The sequence below is a fragment of the Anabrus simplex genome, chromosome 14 (genome assembly GCF_040414725.1).
Source record: "Anabrus simplex isolate iqAnaSimp1 chromosome 14, ASM4041472v1, whole genome shotgun sequence".
Taxonomy (NCBI): domain Eukaryota; kingdom Metazoa; phylum Arthropoda; class Insecta; order Orthoptera; family Tettigoniidae; genus Anabrus; species Anabrus simplex.
The window spans coordinates 69127515-69149566 of record NC_090278.1 but is presented as its reverse complement, the minus strand read 5'-3'; the positions used below and the strand labels follow the sequence as shown (position 1 = coordinate 69149566).

The 22052-nt window shown below is 39.1% G+C and overlaps 1 pseudogene; it reads left to right on the top strand.

Moving 5' to 3' along the window:
• LOC137502987 (uncharacterized) overlaps positions 1 to 19104 on the top strand; it is a 31062-nt pseudogene extending 11958 nt beyond the window's left edge.
• Positions 19105 to 22052: the final 2948 nt, after the last annotated feature.

Genomic DNA, 22052 nt, shown 5'->3' with positions numbered 1-22052 from the left:
TAATAACCTGTTGTAATTAGAATTCGTCTGAACGTAGTTTAAAATTGTTGTAGTGTATTGTAGTTTCTGTACTTAGTCTGAACGTAGTTTAAAATTATTGTAGTGTATTATAGCATCTTATTATACAGTAGTGTGTTTATTCTATTTCTGTGAAATATTTGTGTAGTATAGTACCGTTTCAGTGGTATCTGTAGTAACTCTCTTACTGAAATTCTGTTGTAATTAGGGTAGACTTAACTGCAGTTAAGAATTGTGTAATTCTTGTCTATTATTCTCTGTTTCCAGTAATTAACAGCAATTTTAATTGTGTTCGCGTGTTGTAGGAATAAAAAATAGTACAATTAAGTAGTATTGTAGTGTAGTAGTAGTAGTAGCCTATATTAATTAACTTACTGTCGTGTGATCTTTGTGAACTAACCTAGACAATATTTCTTTCCTTTCATTTTTATTTTGCACAGAATAAGTTATCTTATTTTCCCTTTTCTTTTCATTATTTAGTAAAAAATGGCTAAGCAGTCCCAGTGTAGGAACTGTCGGTGTGGCCAGACATTAAGGAGTATGAGGGAGGAGTTGGAGAGCTTGAGGGAGATAATTAGGATTCTCTCAGAGGGCAGGAAGGAAAGTAGGCTCCAAACAATGTACAGGATAGAGTAGGTGTAATAGAGGGATGGGAAGGAAAGGGGGAATTGTGGAAGAAAGGTGGTCTAATGTTTTAAGGGGAAGGAGATTGCAGGCTAAGGGCTCCATTCAGGATCAAAATTCAGGACAGGTGTCGGTGAGAAATAGGTACAAGTCACTGCAGGTAGAACAACCGAGGGAAGATGAGGGATAGGGAACTGGTGCCGAGAAGTGTGGAAGTAGGAGAAAGGGAAGAGGTAGGAAAGGAAAATGTGGAGTAGTGGATAGGAAAAGACAGGTGGAACAGGGTCATGGGATGGAGAAAAGGGAGGAGGAAGTAGCTTCTGCAGCTGTCAGGAAAGATAGGACTGACCAGGAGGGGAGGGGATCAAATGAGGTGGGTAGGGTTGAGGCTCTGGTCATGGGGGTTCTATCATTAGACATGTCGGGAAAGTGTGTGGAGGAAAGGGTACCAGGGTAGAGTGTTATCCAGGAATTAGGTTAAGGCAGATGTTGTGGAAAGTAGAAGAGAAGGAGGAGGGAAAGGAGCAGGTGCTAGTGTTTCACGTTGGTACTAACAACGTAAGACAAGCAGGTATAAGTACCAACATAGTTGGGGATGTGTGGGATCTGGTAAATGCAGCACGGGTGACGTTTAAGAAAGCAGAGATTGTTATCAGTGGAATACTGTGAATACTGTGTAGGAGGGATACTGACTGGAAGGTGATTGGGGATTTAAATGAGACTATGGAGTGGGTATGTGGGAAACTGGGAGTGAAATTTCTAGATCCCAATGGGTGGGTAGGAGGTAGGGATCTGCGCTCAGATGTCCTTCACTTAAACCGCAGTGGTACATACAGTATAAGTTAGAAAATTTGTTTAGAAGGGTTATAGGAGGTACATTCAGGGAAACAGGGTGGTCTAGGGAGCGGTGTTAAGGGAATAGGGAACTGTAAATCAAGTAGGGATGACATAAAACTGTTAGTGCTAAACTGTAGAAGTATTGTAAAGAAAGGAATAGAATTAAGTTATTTAATAGATACCCACTTACCAGATATTGAAATAGGAGTTGAATCATGGCTGAGAAATGATATAATGGATGCAGAAATTTTCTCACGGAACTGGAGGGTGTATCGTAGAGAGGATAGGAATGGTAGGAGGGGGAGTATTCATTCTCGTGAAAGAAGAATTTATAAGCTACGAAATTCTAGGGGCAAGGCTCATCTTTAAAGATAATAGGCTACTTGATGTCTTTGGAGTGTACAGACCAGGAAAGGGTAGCGCAGATGCTTATTCAGAATTCTTTGATAAGCTAATCAGCTATGTGGAAAACGATAAGGAAAGGAACGTGATTGTAGCGGGTGATCTCAATTTACCAAATGTCAATTGGGAAGGTAATGCGAACGACAGGAAGCATGACCAATAAATGGCAAATAAGTTAATATGGGAAGGGCACCTTAATCAGTAAGTGATGGAACCAACTAGAGGGAAGAATATTCTGGATGTGGTGCTGGTAAAACCAGATGAGCTCTATAGAGAAACCGAAGTAATAGATAGTATTAGTGATCACGAAGATGTTTTGTGGCAATTAAAAATAAATGTGAAAGAGAGGAAGAGGTGAAAATAGTTTTGTACCTTTAAAGGTGGTAAGGAATGGTAAAGATCCACTATATTATAACAGGGAAGTAAAGAGATTAAGAAGGAGGTGCAGGTTGGAAAGAAATAAAAATGGCTGTGGAAGTAAGGAGAAATTGAAGGAACTTACTAGGAAATTGAATCTAGCAAAGAAGTCAGCTAAGGATAACATGATGGCAAGCATAATTGGTGGCCATACTAATTTTAGTGAAAAATGGAAGAGTATGTATAGGTACTTTAAAGCAGAAACAGGTTCCAAGAAGGACATTCCAGTTAACATTAATGAACAAGGGAAGTGTGCATGCGAGGACCTTCAAAAGGCAGAAGTATTCAGCCAGCAGTATGTAAAGATTGTTGGTTACAAGGATAATGTCCAGATAGGGGAGGTGACTAATACTAAAGAAGTATTAAAATTTACCCATGACAGCAATGACATTTACAGTAAGATACAAAAGTTGAAAACTAGAAAAGCAGCTGGATTTGATAAGGTTTCGGGGGATATACTAAAGACAATGGGTTCGGATATAGTACCATATCTTAAGTACTTATTTGATTATTGTTTGCATGAAGGAACGAAATAAATGGACTGTTGCTATAGTAGCCCCTGTATATAAAGGAAAGGGTGATAGACATAAAGCTGAAAATTACAGGCCAGTGAGTTTGACATGCATTGTATGTAAGTTTTGGGAAAGCATTCTTTCTGATTATATTAGACATGTTTGCAAAATTAATAACTTGTTTGATAGAAGGCAGTTTGGGTTTAGGAAGGTTATTCCACTGAAGCCCAACTTGTAGGATTCCAGCAAGATATAGCAGATATCCTGGATTCAGGAGGTCAATTGGACTATCGAGATTGGCCTGTCGAAGGCATTTGATAGGGTAGATCATGGGAGACTACTGGCAAAAGTGAGTGCAACTGGACTTGAAAAAAGAGTGACTGAATGGGTTGCTCTTTTTCTAGAAAATATAACTCAGAGAATTAGAGTAGGTGAAGCTTTATCTGTCCCTGTAAAACTTAAGAGGGGAATTCCTCAAAGCAGTATTATTGGACCTTTATGTTTTCTTATATATATCAATGATATGTGTAAAGAAGTTGAATCAGAGATAAGCCTTTTTGCAGATGATGTTATTCTGTACAGAGTAATAAATAAGTTACAAGATAGTGAGCAACTGCAAAATGACCTCGATTATTTTGTGAGATGGACAGTAGGCAATGCTATGATGATAAACGAGGATAAAAGTCAGGTTGTAAGTTTCACAAATAGGAAAAGTCCTCTCAGTTTTAATTACTGCGTTGATGGGGCGGAAGTTCCCTTTGGGGATCATTGTAAATACCAAGGTATTAATATAAGGAAAGATCTTCATTGGGATAATCAAATAAATGGAATTGTAAATAAAGGGCACAGATCTCTGCACATGGTTATGAGAGTATTTAGGGGTTGTAGTAAGGATGTAAAGGAGGAGCATATTTGTCTCTGATGAGACCCCAAGTAGAGTATGGTTCCAGTGTATGGGACCCTTACCAGGATTACTTGATTCAGGACCTGGAAAAATCCAAAGAAAAGCTGCTTGATTTTTTTCTGGGCGATTTCCGACAAAAGAGTAGCGTTACAAAAATGCTGCAAAGTTTGGGCTGGGAAGATTTGGGAGAAAGGAGACGAGTTGCTCGACTAAGTGGTATGTTCCGAGCTGTCAGTGGAGAGATGGCGTGGGAGGACATCAGTAGACGAATAAGTTTGGATGGTGTCTTTAAAAGTAGGAAAGATCACAATATGAAGATAAAGTTGGAATTCAAGAGGACAAATTGGGGCAAATATTCGTTTATAGGAAGGGGGTTAGGGATTGGAATAACTTACCAAGGGAGATGTTCAATAAATTTCCAATTTATTTGCAGTCATTTAAGAAGAGGCTAGGAAAACAACAGATAGGGAATATGCCACCTGGGCGACTACCCTAAATGCAGATCAGTAGTGATTGATTGATAAATTTTCCACTTATATTATGATTGCTGATATTAATATCTACTCATATAACGTTACCCAATCTGAGACTTTTACCCAATTATTTTTGGACATCCGGGCCGTGCAGATTCCTTTCCCTTTCCCCACTCGTCCCATTTCTAATACCACACCTGATGCCCTAAGCCTATCCCCTTCCCTTTCCACTCTGCTTACTATTGATAAAACCGAGCTCGATAGCTGCAGTCGCTTAAGTGCGGCCAGTATCCAGTATTCGGGAGATAGGTGGTTCGAACCCCACTGTCGACAGCCCTAAAGATTGTTTTCCGTGGTTTCCCATTTTCACACCAGGCAAATGCTGGGGCTGTACGTTAATTAATGGCACGGCCGCTTCCTACCCAGTCCTAGCCCTTTCCTGTCCCATCGTTGTCATAAGACCTATCTGTGTCGGTGCGACATAAAGCCAACAGCAAAAAATAATTATTAATAAACTTCTACTGGTTGACTCCGCTCACCTCCCTGCTCTACTTACTATTCCCTCTGTTTCATACACGACCCGTACCCAACCCTAACGTCCCCCATCTACTCGTAGATTGTCACAAAAGAATTGGACAAATTATCGCACCACGATCACTAACCTCCTTCCTGTCTTCCCTCTCCCTACCTCCTTTACTGCCCTCTTAGCCCTCATCGCTCAGGTAGAACAAGGTCTCCGAACCGCAGGTACACTACATATTCCCCGTCACTCTTAACATCCCACCAAGCCTCCCATACCTCCTAAAGCTCTATATCTCCTTCAACTCGCACATGACTATGGATGTCGCTTTTTTCCGACCATTAAAAATCAAATGGCGTCAAGTGCTAACACAGTGGAAAAAAACAAGAACCGAGGAACTGTTCCCAAAGATCAATTTACACGTCTCTTGAAACAAACGATAGAGGAAATGGGAACTGATGCAATATCCAAAGACATCCAGAGTGGATTTAAAGCATCAGGAATTGCCCCTGTTGACAGAGACCAAGTGCTGAAAAGGCTTCCCCACAAAAGGACACAATCTATTGATCAAGGACCATCGACATCTACATCTGCTGATAATTCTAGCACTGAATGGGCCCTTACATTTGAAACGTATTTGGAAGAATCCAGGAAAAGAGAAACTGAGCCTTTGAAGAAGTTGAAAAGGAAAAAGTTAAATGTTCCACCAGGAAGAGGAATACTGGTAGAATATCTTTCAGTGAGACCTAATCAGTGGTTTAGTTGGACCGGAACGGGCCGGAACGCCGTTCCGGAAAACATTTTCCCGCTTTAGACTGACGTAACATTTTTACATTCAGTAAGAGAATCTTAAAATCCATACATAGCGCTGAAACGTCATGGGTGTACTCTAGCGGACTAATATTGAACCTTACGGTTTTATGTTCATAATTATCAGTGATTCAAAGGTACTATACAAAAATAATTGGCCCTCCACTTCTACTTTGGATATCTGCTATGGCGATGAGAGTGTTGACAACCTTTGTGACTTTTTCCACATGTCAGACAAGAGGAGGTACATTAATGCTTTTAGAAAGTATGTCGAGACCAAGGAAATTCCAGTGGAGCTGATGCCTTTAATCAAGAATGTACAGACTATTCCCATCTTTTCAGCAGAAGCTGAAAGAGTTTTCAGAACTATGAATGGGATCCACACCGAAAAGAGAAATAGGCTGCTGGCTGCAAGATCAAGCGGACTTATTTTCATAAGCAGCGTTTGACCTCCTGTGTATACAACCATATGTCAAGTCATGGCTACGAAAGGGGAGACGTTCATCTGATGAAACGACTTGTCGGAAACATGAGGCCGCTGATTTTGATACCCAATACGAGTCCATCTGGAAATTGCTGAATTAATAAGGTGAGTTCCTGTAAATATTTTTTTCCAACTAAATCACTGGCCCTAATGCTCCAGAAATACCGGAAGATGATACACCAATGCTGCAACAAAGAAAAAGAAATAGGCCTAAAAGGAAATTTGATGAGACCTCTAGTAATGATACAGACTCTTATTCTGTCCACAACTCAGCCTCCGATCTTGACCTAAGTGAGTATGATGAGGAAACATCCGTACCGGTACCAGAAAACTTAGGAGTGAACATAAATAAACTTTCTGTTGGTGAATTTGTGCTTGTAAACTTGATTTTTAATGAGAAAACAAAGAAATAAGTGATGAAACAATATTACGGACAGATCACACAATGAGATGTTGAAAACGATAAAGTGACAGTGAAGTTTCTAAGAAAAAGTTCGAAATCTTTCGGAAATGTGTATATTTTTCCAATTGTTGATGATATTATGGAAATTGATGTAAATTTAATTCTAACTAGTGTGCAGCCAGTCAATGTGAGGAGGGACAAATTTACATTCCCCATTGAAATTAAAAACTAAGTTTATGGTAGGGTCTGTGTCTAGTATTAAATATGTTCAATTATTGTAAAATATATCATTATAAATAAATGATGTTATTAATTTTTCACTCATATGACCTCTTTATATATTTGAAGTGTCCCTAGTTATCCTGCAATAGGCTAACTTGAGAATATCAGCTGTTTTAAATCAGTGTCCCAAGAAACCCCAACTTGGGGTATAATTCAAATTTCTCCATTTCTGTATAACTGTAGAAATGATACTACCTCACGTTTAGGAAGTATAACTGTAAACCCAAGTTTTCAAAAAGTTACTTTATCACAAATAACATTTTTATGAAAATGGCAAGTGTTTAAATCAAAAAAGTGTCCCAAGTAGCCCCATGTTACGGTACTTAATCGGTTGGAATTAAGCCATGTTTCAAGTAATCGAATATCCTGCTGCATATTTTGTTCAAGTTCATGATTGCCTTTCCTGTTACTTCCGGTGTGGCTCAAGGTTCCCCACTTTCCCCTCTCTTATATGTACTCTAACCTACGATATCCCTCACCCTGACCCTCCTCTTAAACTATATCAATATGCTGATGACCTTGCTATCCTTGCTTTTGAGCCCACTTTCACTTCCCTCTCTCGTAAACTTCAAAATTATTTCAACACCCTTGAAATGTGGTTTAATTCTTGACACCTATCAGTTAACACTACAAAAACTCAATTTCTGACCTTCTGTAAAAAATCCCGTCTTCGTCCTCTTAGTAATCGCCTCCGCACAACAATGTATAATACTCCTCTTGTAGAGACTAAACTACTCACTTACCTCGGAATACAACTTCAAAATAATTTTAAATGGACACATTATTTGGCCTCGATCCACCGTAAGGCCTTATATCGCTTCAGAGCCCTTCGTTCTTTAACTGGGTCCACCTGGGGAGTGAAACCTCATCATACCCTTACCCTCTATAAATCTTTCATCCGCCCCTTATTCACTTATGCCTCCCTGACCTGGATCACCGCCCATCCTACCGACTATGCTAGACTTTCCCGACTCGACAGACACGCCATACGAATTGCCTATCGCCTTCCCTTCGATACCCCTTCTGCTCACTTCCTGCCTTATTATGATTTTCCACATATTCTTACCCATCTCCACTCCCTACATCTTAAATATCTCACCACTGGTCATCCTATCATTAAAGAAGCACTTACATTGTCTCTTCTTGCTACCTCCCTCCTGAATAATACTCGAACCCCGCACACTGCTCATGTCTATCCTCCCGATCCACTTTAATATCCACTCACTCTCCACGCAGCGACCTACATCATAACAGGCAACGAGCTAGAATCCTCTTTAAGCTCAGTCTGAGTTCATTGCTCCTGGCTACGATCGCGCATATCTCTGCCACTCTCCGTCAATGGCGCCACAAGCGCTCTCTCAATACAGTGCAGTGAAGTGTTGTGTTCTCTCGACTTCTGTTTATTATTATAGTTTCTGCTGATTCGTCATTCACATATTTCTTTCTTCGCTTTGCAAATATTATCAACTGTCATTATTATGCACGTGTATATTCGTTTTGATTTTCGTATACCTTGTGTTTACCATTACTATTCGTCTTTCGTAACATAATTCTTGGCACATAAGCCTTAGTGAATGACTTTCCTTCGTATTATGTATTAGTAGCGCTCTCTACATACCGGTACGCTTGCCTGTCGTCCTTACATAACTATGCTGTGTATTTCTTGTTTCATTGTTGTATTTATTTGAGTATCTTTATATTATCGCTTGGAATGACAAGACTATTCTGTATATATGTTAGTGCTGCTATTTTCCCTCAAGATGAACTTTGCGTTTCTTTGTGTGCGTCTAGTAATTTATGGACATGCATCTGCAGAAGAATATTAATATTTGCCCATTTGTATATGTTGTATATATTCTCTGTATTTCTGTATGTTGTTTACAATCAATAAACGGGGTCTAGTGGTGGGCGCCTACCCGGGGTGGGTTGCGGGTCTCTCTCTGGGGTGCCCCTCATGTTTGCGTTTCCCCTGCGCCAGACGTTCTTAAAGACTCCCTTCCCTCTCCTGGTGTGTACGATACATGCCCTCTCCCTTCTTATTTTCTCTCACGTGTATTAAATCTCCTTCTACGGCGTAAGAGCTACATCGTTTAGCTGAAGGCCCGCATACCCTTTTCTGGGGTAAGGATTGAAATAACTGCTTACGTACGTACGTACGCAGATGCAAAGAGTCTACTGTAGAAAGGTGATCATTACAGCTTATGGATCGTAGGATACCAAAGTGCCTTACCAAGAGGTCTTGGTTGAATTTGTCTGTAAACACGTAAGAAAAACCATGGCTCCACAAATGCTGTGTAAGTTCTATTGTGCTTTTAAGTGTCACACGCATGGACTCAACAGTTCTCTCAGAGGTGAATGTATTGTTTGGTGCTTTTAAGATCTCACTCATTTCACACAAACAATAACATTTCTCACAATAAGGAAATAATGCTTCATTAGGAGTTTTTTTTGCTATTTGCTTTACGTCGCACCGACACAGATATGTCTTATGGCGACGATGGGATAGGAAAGTCCTAGGAATTGGAAGGAAGCGGCCGTGGCCTTAATTAAGGTACAGCCCCGGCATTTGCCTGGTGTGAAAATGGGAAACCACGGAAAACTATCTTCAGGGCTGCCGACAGTGGGGCTCGAACCCACTATCTCCCGATTACTGGATACTGGCCGCACTTAAGCGACTGCAGCTATCGAGCTCGGTATTAGGAGTTTTGGCATCCAGTTAATCAAAAACATCATTGAGGCCCCTTGTTAAAATTTCTCTTGCTTCACTTCCTTCAAAACCATTGGTGTGACTGTCTCTAAAAATGAATCGCGTTTGCCATAGCCCTGATGAATAACTGGAACGCCAAACGAGCATTCATTTTCTGAAAAATTTTCATAAACTAGATTGTAGTAGTTGAAGCTGATATTGCGGCCTTTACAGGTAGAATTTTGTTTGGCGAGAAAATAGTTTCTAATGCATTTCAGCATGTGAACTGCACCTGAAAATGCCCAAATCTTTCTGGAGGAGCTCACAGTTGGGAATGCTTACATTTAAGTTATTTAGTTTACCACTGATATCAAGATTTTGCCAAGCTTTCTTGTTTGACTCCCATCACATACCAATCCAACAATGTGAATCCCAGCATTTTCCAGTTGAATAATGACTTGGATTATTATTTTTGACAGTATGTCACCAGGTGTGGAATTGCGACTTGCATATATTGTAATAGGTTGCACCCAGTGCTCTGAAGAGTGGTACAAACATAAGCACTAGGGCATGATTTGCAATAAATGCTTGTTGATCTTCTGGTGTGAGATCATCAAAGTCCACCTACCCATCTATTTTGAAAGAAGTGCCATTAAACTGTATTTCTTCTTTTAGTTTAACTTCATCGAATAGTAATATTCCTAACCTGTTGTTGTCATCATCATCATCATAAGTGTTAAAGGATTGAGAAATGGCACTGACTGAATGATGATTGATACCATATGAACACTTCAGGCCTTTCAACAGACTGCGAAGATGTGATGGTTATGGCAGTGACTGAAGGTCATGCTGTCTACAATGCCTGTAACCTTTCGGGGAACTTTTTTTCAACAGGAGTGCTTCCGTTTTAGAAGTTCCTGATTATAACGCATGCCTTTTAAACTTCTGGTATTGCTCTTCTTCAGTATGGTATCAATTATATCTTCTGTTTCCTACTTAGTCTTTCATTAGGGGTATTTAACTTTTTCGGGTGAGTTAATTTCTTCAAGTTCCCTTTCTAGTTCAGCATTCTTTTTCTTTTATTCTTTTAATCTTCTGCTAAAAAGTAACCTTCCTCTGGAGATTTAATTCTCTTTTTAATAATAGTTTTATTGCAGCCAAATGACCATGTAAGTAAGTACATTAATTCTAACATTTCCACATAGGTCTCATTCTTCTGAACAGAATTTAGTCAATGATTTCCCTCTATTAGGACATGTCAAGACGTGGTATCTATCACATTCACGATCGCACAATTTACACATGCATCCGAATTCAGGTTCATGAAATGTTTTGGTTTTGCAAAGCTTAAAGTGAAAGCCATGAACAGCCAATCTAATTACAATATGTCTTAATTCGTAGTTCGCTTCCATCCATCCCCGCGTTGTCATAGCATCCGTTGCATAGAAATCTAACCAAATGTCTTCTCTTTTCTGCTTCAGTTCCGTAAGTAGTCGATCGTAATTTGTCGTGGATGGTAGTGACATCTTGAAGCGTAGCTCTTCGATCAGGAAAGATTCCCTTGTCAGAACATACACAAGTCGAGATAGTGTATACTTCGAAAGCCCCAGAGCTCTCTTTAAGTATGCGGCTTTGACTTTCTCTATTCGTCGTAGACTATTAATATTTAGGTATTCCCAGACGAGTTGTAGGCCATAGGTGATTATAGGCACAACTTTAATATTGAAGAGCTCTATCGCTGCTTTAACTGACATCTTACATAAATCTTTGATTTCATTCACTGCTTTAAATGCCAAGATAGTCCTATTCTCTATGTGTTTTGTGAAAACATCACCTCTGGTTTGGAATATGACTCCCAGGTATTTGAAGTGACTAACCCTTGTTAGTTCTTTACCATTGTAATGGACTCTGTCAGTCACTGCTGATCTTCCGCCTTTTCTGAAAATCATGTGGACAGTCTTTTGGTCATTTATGCTGAGATCAATTTCATGTGCCCATGCTGCCAGAAGATCAAAGGACTCTTGCAGGTCCTCCAGCCGTTCTGCAGCGAGAACCATATCATCTGCATATACATACAACTTTACACCATCCTTGATGCATCGCGTCACATCCGAAGTGATTATTGAGAACAGAAGAGGACTTAGAGGATCTCCTTGTAGTACACCATTGGTCTGTGCTATTGCATCTGATATTGATATGTTATCCTGTATAAATACTGTATTTTTGGAGAGAATGTCTTTGATTATGACCGTCAGGTAGTGACTCTTACCAATTAATTGTTCCAACTTTGTCAGGAGTATGTTCCTATTGAGCATATCGAAAGCTTTAGAGAAGTCAACAAAGATTGCGTGGAGCTTTCCACCTGGTACTCTTAGTGCTACCTCGATATCTTGTTTTAAACACTCCACCGCTTGCAGGGTAGATCTACCTCTTCTGAAACCAAACTGTTGCTCTGGTATATATTGATCCACAAGTGTTGTTAGCCTGTCAGTGAGAATTTTGGTCATTACCTTAAAAAGAGTGCATTCGAGTGCGATACCTCTGTACGAGTCTGGATCTCCCATATCCCCTTTGCCCTTGTATACCATTTTGATGTAGGATCTCCTCCAGCTATCTGGTATTCTACCTCTCCGAAGACATTCGTTCATCAAATAAGACCACGTTTCTTTCAAAATTGAAGTCACAGTTTTTAAATGTTCGTAGTAAATCTGATCAGGTCCACAAGCCTTTTCATTTCCCATGCTGTGTATAGCGTTCTCGATATTCATTACAGTTATAGGCAAAAACTCAGTTACATCTTCTAATTGTGCCTGTAGCGGTCGAGTATCTTTTTTAAGACCAATTCCCTCTTGTTATCAGCACTAACCTGTGATTTATTACGAGCACTAGATCATACAGAGCTAATACTAGGGGAGTCTAGTATGGAATAATCACCAGTGGAAGGAACATCTAATTTGGTAGACTGGCGTTGATATGGAAATCTTTCTACTGTTATGTTTCGTGATAAATATTTCGGAAGATGAGGAAAAGTATATGGGACTGCTGTAGGATCCAGTTTCCATCTCTGTCTTGGAATTTCCACTTTTTCATCATTAATAATGAAACTGTCACATTTTTTTATAAGTTCCGCCGCAAAATGCAGATCACGGATACGACTTTTATCACTTAAAGGCAGATCTTTACGTGGGATAACTTGTGACTACTCGAGAACAGAGTGGGATTTTTTGGGGGTGAAGAGAAAATGCCGCTTCTCATTTGATTTGTTACCGTAACCCGACTTGCAACCCGGGACGTAGCAAGATGTAGGCATATTCAGATGCGGAAGTAAATTGAAGCATATGCCAAAGTTTACGACCTACTTCTCAAATGCCTAAATCATTTTCACTTTTCAGTTCACGAAAAGTTAATACCAGATATTTTGCACGTATAAAACTCTAGAACGTATAAAATCACCGAAAAGGACCACAAACTGTTTACACACTTCCACATAAAGCCGACAAAAAGCGCATGTACTTGGACCTTTTATCGACAGCAGTGCTGCAGATGGCGGAGAACACTATTCACCGTGTCTGTTAACATGTCGGTCCGGTTTCATCAACGTGGGTTAAATATTCTCTAACCCTGGGTTTGTTAACTTAGAGTTAATATTTTAACTCATTTTTACAAGTCACGCGTTTCACCAAGCTATTTCGGCAGAGGGTTAACTAACACCGCGTTAACCCTCGCAGGAAACAGCTGTCCTTATAATCAAGGAGGCAGTGACTAAAAATCAGAGATCATGAACACACTTCTTGCGTGGTTCTTTTGTTTATTCTTGCGCTGTACTTCGTTTTCTTCCTCAGGTCCGTGGTAGATATTATTCTTCAGTGATCTTGAACGAAAATGGAAGAAGTGCAGAAGAGAAATAGTGGCACGAATTTTTCTGCTTTATAAAAATCATTACTTATTGAATTAGCCTTCGAGTACCGAAGTATTATTATATAGAATGCAAGAAGATTGACGGTATACAATTAAAAGAAAAGGAGGATACATGGGAAAGAATAACAGGGGAAATTAATAATATTGCCCATGTTACAGTGCGATCTCCGAAACAACTAAAACAGTTCTATAAAAATTTTAGCTTCTCTGTGCCAAGAGTTGTTTTGAAAGTTGGTACACCTTCACAGCAATAACACACACGAAAGTAATTCATTTCTGTATAACTACTACGTAATACACAGTATAATGTTCATAGGTGTTGTACTATTGAAGTGGTGTTGTGCAGTTGCATTCCTATATGCCACTGCAGTGCTGTCGTTATCAATGTGAAGAATGATGTCATTCTCAATTCCAACATTCCTGTTCTTTCTCCTTCCTGTGAGATACTGTTGCAGAGTCAAGTCCTGTGGGGGAAGTTAATCTCGGGTCTCCACAGCAATATTGTGTAGTACCGCTGTTGCTACTATTACGGTCAATGTAGTTTCTAGTTTAGTTCGCAAACCCAAGTTTGTTTCGATCAGCTGTGTATTCTAACCTCTCGCGAACTTCATCGACGAATTTACTGACGGCGGTTGTTGAAGTCTATCTCTTCAGAAATTGTTCCTCAGATAGATTTTCAAAGTCTTTCCTTCTTATTATAGGCCTATTTCTGTTAGGAACACCGTTTAACAAATCTAAACAAAGCAACTCTGCATCAAATGCTTGATTTACTGTGGCCATGTTGCTTTTAACCTCGAATAAACAGTTTAACCAAGGTGAAAGGAGGGTTTAACTTAACTCCGGTCTTAACCTTCTAACCGGCACCACCTTCTAGGACCCCGGTTACATCCTAGTGGTGATGAGGTTAATAACCTTACACACCAGAGTGAGGTAAAAAAAGGAGAGAGATGGCCTGGTGTGAAGGTTGCTATTGTGTCCGCCCCCAAAGGGGAGATAAGGCGAACACGAATTGGAACAAGGGGCATAAGTAAAACAACAAGTCACAGTACATCAATAAATTAAAGGATAAACACAACACCAGCCAACGACATGATACTAAAATTATCAAAAAGGGGGAAATTAAAACACTTACCCGAAACGTAGAGGAAAAGCGGCTTAAGGCCCTTGGACACCCAAACCAAAAGAATTAGTTGCAGCGCTGCACCAAATGTGGTAAATGAAAACCAACTCACTAGTGATATTTAAGAAAACTTTAATAAAAATTAAAATGAGAGGTAACAATTCTAAAAGGTAATAACTGGAGGAAACCTAGGTTCATCATTAAAGGTGAAGATTAAAGTCAGATAATAAATTGAACCAGGTGCTTAAAAAATTGAAAGTAAATACTCATTTAACAGTAATTGAATTAACTTGCAAGAACTTACTATGTTTTGTTAATAAATAGCCAACTAGGCACTTTTAAATAAGTAAATGTAGACATTCATTTAACAAATAAGAAAGGAAGTAATCCGTAAATTTTAACAAGGAAAACAACATTGACCTCCATACCTCAAAGAACGTAAATAATATATTGATTTAAATGTGATCGATCACGCGTTAAAGAGAAAACCAAATACCGTACCAAATACTTTAATACACTAATACCGGACAGCTCTATCTCAACAGCATTGAGTGGAGTGCGAACAGCGACGGTGGTGACATCTAGCGTGTTGGTGTGAACTACATACTTGTCTATGCTACAGTTGAGAGGAATGCACTACACTTATTGGAAATATTGTTGTTTAAATAAGTGAATAACCATAATAATTAAGAATGAAATTTTAAAATATGAAATGCCTCCTTCATAAATCTCCAAACGAGCATTATGGTAGCCGCGCCTTTCGCTATGTCTTAAAAATTATAAAGCAGAATTTGTTTGAGGGTCCACTCTGGGGGAAATATTTAACAACTACTCTCTGCTCTTTCTCGCCTTTTCTCGATTACCTAGCGCAGGATTTTGTATGGACTTAGCCTAGTTTTCCGGCCGAATGCCTTTCCTAACAGCAATCATATGTGAAAGGATATATATATATATATTTTTGCTATTTGCTTTACGTCGCACCGACACAGATATGTCTTATGGCGACGATAGGATGGGAAAGGCCTAGGAAGAGGAAGGAAGCGGCCGTGGCCTTAATTAAGGTACAGCCCCGGCATTTGCCTGGTGTGAAAATGGGAAACCACGGAAAACCATCTTCAGGGCTGCCGACAGTGGGGCTCGAACCCACGATCTCCCGATTACTGGATACTGGCCGCACTTAAGCGACTGCAGCTATCGAGCTCGGTGAAAGGATATATAACATACTATTGCGTGTTTCTGTGGTTGTCTTTCGTATGATGTGTTGTATATACTTGAAGATGCGTATGAATACGAACACAAACCCTTAGCCCTCGACCTAATGGAATTAACAGACGCGATTAAATTCTCCGACTCAGCCGGGAATCGTACCAGGGCCCTCTGAATCGAAGGCCAGTACGGTCACCATTCGATGAAGATTTTAAGAGGAAGTACAATTGACCAGCCATCCTCTATTAACACTAATCAGAAGGGAAATGGAAGAGGTCCAACACTCCGAAGAATGAAAAAGTGTGGGGGGGGGGGGCACGAAGCGCTAACTATTCAGCCAAAGCGACAGAGGAGGCAGATAACTTAACAACATCCATGATTTATTAAAATTTTGGGAAGGAAAGCTGTAATTAAGGTACAGGATTTTTGGTCCAATATTTTTGACTTCTTCTTCGGTACGGCCAATCTTCCCGAACTTTACAGGGAAACTCACCTCACGCTGCCATCTCGCTCTTGCTGTAATTTGAATTTTCTGTTTTACCTCTGAAGACAGAAATGCATAATATATATAACACATACTGGGTTTGCGTGAGTGAACTACGATGTTCCTGACAAGGAAGAGAAGTGTTCATAATTTCGTTAAGTCTCTTTCACAAATGTATGCATGAAGAATTACCATACACACGTATTACATTAGTTGGACTGGTGCTCAAGCCTATGCCAATAATACACTGAAATAATTTTCTTTCGCCGGACTGATTTGCTCAGACGGTTGATGCGATGTCCTTCTGATCAAAATTTGGCAGGTTCGATCCTGGCTTAGTCCGGTGGTATTTGAAGGTGCTTAAATACGTCAGCCTTGTGTAGGTAGATTTACTGGCATGTAAAAGAATTCCTGTGGGGCTATATTCCGGCACCTCGCATCTCCGAAAACCGTAAAAGTACTTAGTGGGACGTAAAAAAAAATAATAATAATAATAATTATTATTATTATTATTATTATTATTATTATTATTACTATTATTATTATTATTATTATTATTATTATTATCTTCCAGTAAAAAGGTGACTGGATTCAAAACTCGTGGCCTTCAATTTTCAGTTTCAAGACTACCGCGATAACCACTACGGTACGCTACAGGCCCACAAGTTTTCGATTGTGAAATTTAACAATGTGGACCCTCAAGTCTGAGTATACTAGAGTTCCATATTTTTTAATATTATTGGTTTTACGTCCCACTAACATTTCAGTAGAGTAACCTATTTGATTGATTTTCTTAATATAAGGGGCATAGAATGTAACCTCAACACATTACTTTAATACTTGGGGTCCTTATCAGTTCCCATGCTCATTATTTTGCTGGACAATTTCCTCAGCGCATAATACTTATCTTGGAATATAACTGCAATGCAAGATTATTTAGTGACGAACACTGATATATTATAAACAACACAGCAGTGCGCCAAGAATCATTAGATGGCAATATGTTATTGAAGAGTTGGTCACACCAAGCCATGTAGGTAGCAGCACTATCGACTTTCTCGCTGAAAAAAGCAAGCTGTCCGGTATTGCCATATTAAAGTATTTGACCGTACTTAGTAAACAATCAGTAGTTCCATGACCTTTAGGCCGGTTGCCTTTTAACTTTACCACAATTCATTTCCATTTCTACCAAGGGTGGCTTTCAAGGTCACACGAAAATAATGGTAGAAGCTACACATTTCACCCGGACAGAGTAAAAGGCGAAACCACAAAAGGTTGGCCGAAATAAATAATATAATATGAAAAAATTGCCAACGATATGCGGCAACCAAAATATTTCATCCTAGAAACACACACGAACCATCTACCATCCGGCGTAAAAAAACCCACACAACAATGACCCAGACACACGTTGCCATGGAAACAGGAAAACCGAAGCACACACTACAAATAAGAAGGAAAATAAACAGATAAAAAATAAAATTTCACAGAAATCCCAGAAACAACGAAATTATACGAAGCAAGGTGAAATAAATCCCAGAAGGCGACAGGAACCCGAAAGAAAGCTAACCCAGCAACCTTGGAAACCGCGCCTTGGTTCACACCATGAGGTACAATCAAAGTACAAAAAAAAAACCTTTTACTTAATTTTAAAAATAAACATACCAATTTCTTTCACCGTGCGAACTACATTCTAAAATGATTAATTGCCGAAACAGTTTCCTATCGTTCACAGGCGCACACGATATCCAGCACAAATTTCGAAGGGAAAGTATTAATCCATATTATTATTATTATTATTATTATTACTATTATCTTGAAGTGCGCCAAACCACATGAATCTTCTTCTTCGCGCTGAATAACCTAAATCAAACAGTTACATACCTTTGAGTCCAGAAAAGTTAAGAAGTTCAAACCTGGCCATTGTTATTGAAGAGAGGCCTCCACGAGGCCGGGAACTAAGCTTGTTCACCAAGGATCCTGGAGAATTATAGTAGCAAAAACATAGTCTAATAAAACAGTAGGAGGCCAGCAACTAATCCAATAAGGGAATATCCCTCTTAAGGAAGGTATTACGGTGGTTTTAGCACAACCACCCGCCGCATAGCGGAACACACACATTCACGTCCATCCATGGCGGCTGCAGGACGCCAACTCCCCAGAGGTAGTGGCTCGCAGTCAGCACTAGACTGACCTCACACCAACTCGCGCACGCGCAGAAGGCGCCGACACAATCCTCAGAACAGCAGCGCACGGCATAATATAACAGAAAAGTATATTGGCAAAAGCCGATTGACACAGAATTTCCAGATGGCAGCGCACACACGCCAGTTCGAAAAGGATATAGGGGGAGTCTCAAACTACTTAATACTGTCTCAACCTAGAGTTAAAAATAATCCTCCTTGATGAAACGGAATGAACAGTCAAACTCAGAGTTAAAACTGTGTAACTCGGGGTTAAGGTTTAACCCACGTCAAATACAGTAGAGACAATACGCGACACTGAGCGAGATATCGAGGGACAGCTATTGGAGCTCACTCTAGCGGATAGACCTGAACAGTACTGATTCTCTCATAAGAGCACGTGTATTTTTGTGTGAAGTTTTTGGTGTTATTTATGCGTTTCAGTGAGTTGACATAATAAAATAGTAGCGTGTGTCATTCCTTGATATCTCCTCTCAACATGAGGGAAAAGGTATGTGTTGTGTTTGGCTGCAGTAATTATGAAGTAGAGAAAAATGCGCGGTCGTTCTTCAGGTTCCCTCGTGACAAGAACATAAGTAATATTGTTTTTGCATATATATTCTTCCAGTGACAGAGATTTGTATAGTACTTCATAATCTTCTGACCTGCTCGACCCATATTTTAACTGGCATAAAATGTAATACTCATATTTTATTGTATAGTGCAGCAGTTAACCTTCAATACCGATGTGTTGTTTTAGGTGTGATCTGTGGGTTTTGAAATCTCACAGAATTGATTTGGGTAAGGTGTACAAGAAATAAGGGACGTTACGCTTATATAAGAATTATAAGATCTGTTCAGATCATTTCCAGGCCAGCGACTTTAAAAATCCTCGACTATACAGCCAAGGGTATGTTACATTTTTACACTAATTGTACGTAAATATTCCTCAAAGCATCACTATCGACAACATTTTCATACTTTTCTTTCTTTAATCCCTCTTCTCAGATTAAAGCCGGAATTTTATAGATTTTCTTTCTGTTAGTAGGCTTCACGTTAAGAGGAAAATTGCCCAGCTTTTAAATGTTAATTCATTGCATCATGTGTGTAAGGAATGTGCCGATATTTTTATTGACAAGTGTCTTAATGTGATCATACAATGTTTTTTAAATGAGAAAAAAAGACAAATCCAACCGTAAAAGTTCAGGCAAGTATGCTAAAGCTAAAAAGGTAATGCATAAGTGAAAGATCCAGCCATTTCACAGCAGCCCATTTCATATCTTGTTTATGTGTTTAATTTCAGTCTTTGAATAATAACCTTTTAAATAATTCTTCATTCATTTATCCAGAATTGCTTTAGCAACTTCGAAGTTAATATCTCAATACCACTTTCTTTCTAGACGTAATTTATTTATCCATTTCCGTATATACATTTCCATCGATATTTGAATTTAGCGCGATTTGTTCAGGTCAAGTCACTACGAGCGCCACCGTCGAATTGTCTCCCATTTTAGCAAGGCGAAATCCGTAAGTGTCGTGTATTGTCTCTACTGTATTTACCTACGTTGATGAAACCGGCCTGGGGCCCTAGTAGCTTAAAGCAGGCTGTATAAGAGGATCGAGAAGGCGGTACTATAATTCCAAACAGTTCCGGCAACAGTTGTTATATAGCGTTAGTGCATCAGTGGCGCGAGAGTGTCGGTTCCATAGGTAGCAGTCTCGACTCTTCTCGACTCCGTTCGCAGCCCATCCAGCGCCTCCTAGAGAACAAGGCCTGGCAATACGATTCGTGACGTCACGCGACTGGGCTCAGCGCGAGTGGATAGTAGATGAAGCTAATTCCTTACGATAATTGAAAAATACGCTGGTTAAACTACATTCTACGAATATTCTTTATCGTAGGCGCGCATATCGGAAGCGAAATTAGTAATATACCGTAATAATTAGGAAGAACAATAATTAAAAATGCAAGAAAGAATTAAGTTCTTTTAAGAGTCTTAATACTGAACAACTTTAATAATATGCCTATATGACACTTTCTTTCATATATTTAAGAGTCAAAATAATAATAATAATAATAATAATAATAATAATAATAATAATAATAATAATAATAATAATAATAATAATAATAATGGCGTATATGGCCTCCGGAGAGGCCTGGTGGCAGGTCTTTCTATAGTAGACGGCCTATTAAGCGACCTGCATGTCTGTGAAGATGAGGGCCCTAACTAGGATGATTTCTAATGTTGAATACGCCGCACACACCCAGTCCCCGAGCCATTGAAAGTAACCAATTAAGGTTAAAATCCCCGACCCGGCCGGGAATCGAACCCGGGACCCTCTGAACCTTAGGCCAGTACGCTGGCCATTCAGCCAACGAGTCGGACAGAGTCAAAAATGATCAGTTCCTTTTACAAAACTCGCCATAAGACCTCTCTGTGTCGGTGCGACGTAAAGCCACTAGCAAAAAAAGAAAACTTTTACAAAACTGAACTTGCTGATAAAAGATCAAAAACAACATGCAAGAACAGCAAAAGCTATTAAATAAAAATAATAACGTATAAACTACCTTACCTACAGGATATTAGTAGCAGTCCAGGTACATACAAGCTGTAATGCTCAGTGTTGTCGCTCATGAAAACAGGTAAACATTTTTTTTACAATAGAAGCCTAACATAAATTAAGGGGGTGAAGAACTCACAAAATTTGGCTGTTATGCAAAGAGAATGATTACAGTACATGCCAACAATAGTTTGTTCATCAAGTCATAAAAATTATATTCGCATTCCCTAGTGTATATAAATGTACTCTTATGATTTTGGACCCTGATTCAAATAACCAGAACAGGGGAAAAATTGAAGTTAAACTGGAAATAAAACATCTTATTAAAATGTATGAACTTAAATTTGAAAAGTAGCATGCCAATTCTGATAACATTTGAACTGACCTTCACCCAGACATTTTCTGAAATTGTTCTCAATTTAACTTCACCAGGTTGCTTAAAATTGAAATGGACATGAGGTGAACATGATATAAGAAAATATAAAAGGAAATCTCTTTGAACATTACTTGTTAAAATCCTAAGAAACCATATTAAGAACTTGCATCCCTGCCATTAAATTCATAAAAATGTAGCAGAACACACACTGAACTAGTCATTTCATGCTTTATGAACCAGCTGCATTGTATAGATATGACACACATGAGATCAATTAAGTAATCAATCCCCAATTTTTCACAGATGCATGTTACATTCATTACATGCAATAACAAAAGCTGGAAGGAGTACTTTCTCCAAGATAAAATTCATAACCAAAGTGTGAATAGGCATAATGCTGGAAGAGGAAATTCATAACTGAATTCACAATTACTCAAACAGGAATGTTTATTACTGAAGGAGCTTACAGTGATTAACCGTGAATTCAGAGTTTACACATTCCCTTTCAGTGGAATTCATAGAGGTTCATCAACTGAGTAATTAATAATAGTAATGTACTCAAAAAATGAGAAAGCCTCAGCTTACCACAGACAAAAGAAAAAGAGGGTTAATAATTTTGTAGGATATGTGCCACCAAGGTAATGAATCATATTTATTAAATGGCAAAATACCTGTTTAACATAAAAGGTGCCCTCTCAAATGTAACATCACTCCCTGAAAATTTGACACCTGGCAATAAACATGATAAAATAAAAGTGCTCTTGTGTTATTACTGTGTTCTCTTCTAAAGAAATTACTATGGAAAACACAGCTACTAAATTTGGCAAT